The following is a 5,000-nucleotide window of genomic DNA, read 5'->3' as shown; positions in this document are numbered from 1 at the left end:
GAGGGGATTCGAGTTGCAAGTAAAAAAAATATTTCATTTTCGTATTCGTTTCGACAAAGTTTTCGAAATGTTAACTCCACGGACGGATAACGACATCAAAGACTGAATTTTTAACTGAGCAGGTTTTGTTCAACAGCAGATTCAGTGCAGTATTCATCAGCAAATGGATCATTCATAATTGTGTTCGTTGCTTAAGTGCGAATAGAAATTACCTCATAATGATCATATGAAATGACCTGGACATGAGTTTTTTTTTCTAGTCATTCAAGCGAATTCTTCCTAGTTTTTGCCGTTTGTTGCTCTTCAAAGCCTGTCCACCGTGAATCATGCATGTATTTATTTCATAGCAAACAGTGCTATTCGAATCTATATTTTAGAAGCTAGAAAGCGGAGTTAGATGATATCTAAAAAACTATCATATGAATTTAAATATTTATATATATATATATATATATATATATATATATATATATATATATATATATATACATATTATTATTAATATATATTTGTATATATTTGTATATATTATTTATATTTATAAGATAGTTTTTTCTATGTCACCTAATTAAATTTGCTTTCTAGCTTCTAAGATTAGATTTAAGTAGAAGCTCAGCTATTTTTAACCGTATCCTCTGTTCTGTTTGTCATTTCCTGTTTGTGTATATTTTTGGGTCTTCGTCTACTTTTCTCAGTCTTTCTTCCCATGCACTCTTGAGCCACTCGTCTTCACTGGTTTTTAGCTATATCGCCCCAGTGCTCTGTTCTCGATGTTAACGCAGTTCTCTCCCTCCTTCCTTTCGTGTTATGTAATCTGTCCGTATTTGCTCTTGGATGCAGTGCTTTGTGTATTGTCATATGTTCCCAGTTTTTATGGTCTATGCTGGAGATTCTGCCTTCATCCGTTCCACTAATCCTGCGATGTATCTGATTACTGGTATTACCCATGTGTTTTTATGGCTTTTATCATATTTCCGGCGCACATAGTAAGAAAAGTGATGGATTCCTAAGGAAGCAAGATGCCACCCAGAACCCCACACTATAAATACCACCCAGTCGAATTGGAGGACGTGATAGACCAAATAATAATAATAATAATAATAATAATAATAATAATATACAATACTAATACAATACTTACAAGCTCTGGAATCTAAGACTAGCAGAGGTTAATATCAGGAGAGGGATCTTCCAGGGCGACTCACTGTCCCCACTACTCTTCGTAGTAGCCATGATTCCCATGACAAAGTACTACAGAAGATGGATGCCGGGTACCAACTCAAGAAAGAGGCAACAAATCAACCATCTGATGTTCATGGACGACATCAAGCTGTATGGTAAGAGCATCAAGGAAATAGATACCCTAATCCAGACTGTAAGGATTGTATCTGGGGACATCAGAATGGAGTTTGGAATAGAAAAATGCGCCTTAGTCAACATACAAAAAGGCCAAAGTAACGAGAACTGAAGGGATAAAGCTACCAGATGGGAGCAACATCAAACACATAGATGAGACAGGATACAAATACCTGGGAATAATGGAAGGAGGAGATATAAAACACCAGAGATGAAAGGACACGATCAGGAAAGAATATATGCAGAGACTCAAGGCGATACTCAAGTCAAAACTCAACGCCGGAAATATGATAAAAGCCATAAACACATGGCAGTGCCCAGTAATCAGATACAGCGCAGGAATAGTGGAATGGACGAAGGCAGAACTCCGCAGCATAGATCAGAAAAACAGGAAAACCAAAAAAAAGACAATACACAAGGCACTACACCCAAGAGCAAATACGGACAGACTATACATAACACGAAAGGAAGGAGGGAGAGGACTACTAAGTATAGAGGACTGCGTCAACATTGAAAACAGAGCACTGGGGCAATATCTGAAAACCAGTGAAGACGAGTGGCTAAAGTAGTGCATGGGAAGAAGGATAATAAAAGTAGACGAAGACCCAGAAATATACAGAGACAGGAGAAAGACAGAAAGAACAGAGGACTGGCACAACAAGCCAATGCACGGACAATACATGAGACAGACTAAAGAACTAGCCAGCGATGACAATTGGCAATGGCTACAGAGGGGAGAGCGCTAAAGAAGGAAACTGAAGGAATGATAACAGCGGCACAAGATCAGGCCCTAAGAACCAGATATGTTCAAAGTACGATAGACGGAAATAACATCTCTCCCATATGTAGGAAGTGCAATACGAAAAATGAAACCATAAACCACATAGCAAGGGAATGCCCGGCACTTGCACAGAACCAGTACAAAAAGAGGCATGATTCAGTAGCAAAAGCCCTCCACTGGAGCCTGTGCAAGAAACATCAGCTACCTTGCAGTAATAAGTGGTACGAGCACCAACCTGAGGGAAGTGATAGAAAACGATCAGCAAAGATCCTCTGGGACTATGGTATCAGAACGGATAGGGTGATACGTGGCAAATAGAACCAGACGTGACGTTCATTGACAAAGTCAAGAAGAAAGTATCACTCATTGATGTCGCAATACCATGGGACACCAGAGTTGAAGAGAAAGAGAGGGAAAAAATGGATAAGTATCAAGATCTGAAAATAGAAATAGAAGGATATGGGATATGCCAGTGGAAATCGTACCCATAATCATAGGAGCACTAGGCACAATCCCAAGATCCCTGAAAAAGGAATCTAGAAAAAACTAGAGGCTGAAGTAGCTCCAGGTTCTCATGCAGAAGAGTGTGATCCTAGAAAACGGCACAACATAGTAAGACAAAAGTGATGGACTCCTAAGGAGGCATGGATGCGAACCCGGAACCCCACACTATAAATACCACCCAGTCGAATTGGAGGACTGTGATAGAGCAAAAATAATAATAATAATAATATAATAATAATAATAATAATGCAGAACCCACAGCATAGACCAGAAAACTAGGAAACATATGACAATAGGCAAAGCACTACATACGAACAGACTATACACAACACGAAAGGAAGGAGGAAGTGGACTACTAAGCATAGAGGACTGCGTCAGCAATCGAGAACAGAGCACTGGGGCAAATATCTGAAAACCAGTGAAGACGAGTGGCTCAAGAGTGCATGGGAAGAATGACTGATAAAAGTAGACGAAGACCCACAAATATACAGAGACAGGAGAATGACGAACAGAAAAGAGGAATTGCAACACAAACCAATGCACGGACAATACATGAGACAGACTAAAGAACTAGCCATCGATGACACATGGCAATGGCTACAGAGGGGAGAGCTCAAGAAGGAAACTGAAGAAATTATAACAGCGGCACAAGATCAGGCCCTGAGAACCAGATATGTTCAAAGAACGATAGATGGAAATAACATCTCTCCCATATGAAGGAATTGCAATCCGAAAAATGAAACCATAAACCACATAGCAAGCGAATGTCCAGCACTGCACAGAACCAGTACAAAAAGAGGCATGATTCAGTGGCAAAAGCCCTCCACTGGAGCCTGTGCAAGAAACATCAGCCACCTTGTAAGTAATAAGTGGTACGAGCACCAACCTGAAGGAGTGATAGAAAACGATGAGACAAAGATCCTCTGGACTATGGTATCAGAACAGATAGGGTGATACGTTGCAAATAGACCAGACTTGACGTTGATTGACAAAATCAAGAGGAAAGTATCACTCATTGATGTCGCAATGCCATGGGACACCAGAGTTGAAAGAGAAAAGAGAGAAAATGAAAAATGGATAAGTATCAAGACCTGAAAATAGAAAATAAAAGGATATGGTATATGACAGTGGAAATCTTACCCATAATCATAGGAACACGAGGCACCATCCCAAGATCCCTGAAAAGGAATCTAGAAAAACTAGAGGCTGAAGTAGCTCCAGGACTTATGCAAAAGAGTGTGATCCTAGAAACGGCGCACATAGTAAGAAAAAACGTGATGGACTCCTAAAGAGGCTGTGTTAGAAAAAAATAATAATAATAATAATAATGTAATGAGCAGCGTTATCCTTTTTCTTTGATTTCATATTAAGTATGTGAACTGAAAGTGACTACAGAGCTCTAGAAGCAGGTAAAATGTAATATGTTCCCGAACATGAGGGTCAGAAGTGGAGTCATTTGTTTAGAAACAAACTGGCTTTTGTCAACCTCGGTCCACACAGCATGCAGTCACACTTAGTGAATTGACCATAAATAGTCACTTGACAGTACACAGACTGTACTTATTGCCATAAGAGATGATGGAAATCTTTCCACACTGTATAGTATTAAGGCCTGTTATTCAACATACACCACCTTCCTGATCATAGAAATTCACACTAAAACCATAAATCTTCAGGAAGAACAGGAAACGCCCTGTAGCACAAAAAATAGTGACATATTAAATTCCGGTCATTAACAAAATACCCATAACCATACCCTTAAAAATGAAAGCTGAACCGCCTGACTCCAATTACACCAGATAAACTCAGTGCCATCCTAATGTCAATTAAAAACAGCAAATGAAAGCTAAAACAAAACAAAGCAAATTGAATTGGTGTCAAGCAGTCATTCCAAGGACGAGTAGTTGACAAAAGAAAAGAAATATAAGTTTAAAAAAAGAATTCGATTATACATGCGAGTAATAATGTTAAGTTAGTAAATAGAGTAGTAAAATAGTGAGTGCATGTGTGTGTGTTTATGTGTGTTTATATGTGTGTGAATCTGGTTGTATAAACATCGAAGACGATCTAAAAGACAGTGATGCTAAATGAGTAAATAAAACGAAAACCTTGTTTGCGCGAGTGTTGGTATGACTGAGCAACCAAAGAGGCCCTTTTCCCTCCCGCACCTGTGTTTTGGGTATAAACGGAGCATTTCATTAGAGACAAATGACATATTTCTTTTAGTCATCCAATGTGCGCAAGGTAATGTGCCTATGACTATAATCTTACAACCGCTCTTCTCAGGTGTAATCAGATTTCGTCCCATGACAAATGTCTGTCAGTCATTCTGTCAATTTTATCTGTCTCATCTTCCCAA

Source organism: Macrobrachium nipponense, chromosome 13 (assembly GCF_015104395.2).
Source record: "Macrobrachium nipponense isolate FS-2020 chromosome 13, ASM1510439v2, whole genome shotgun sequence".
In the NCBI taxonomy this organism is placed as follows: Eukaryota; Metazoa; Arthropoda; class Malacostraca; order Decapoda; family Palaemonidae; genus Macrobrachium; species Macrobrachium nipponense.
This window is presented reverse-complemented; position numbering follows the sequence as displayed.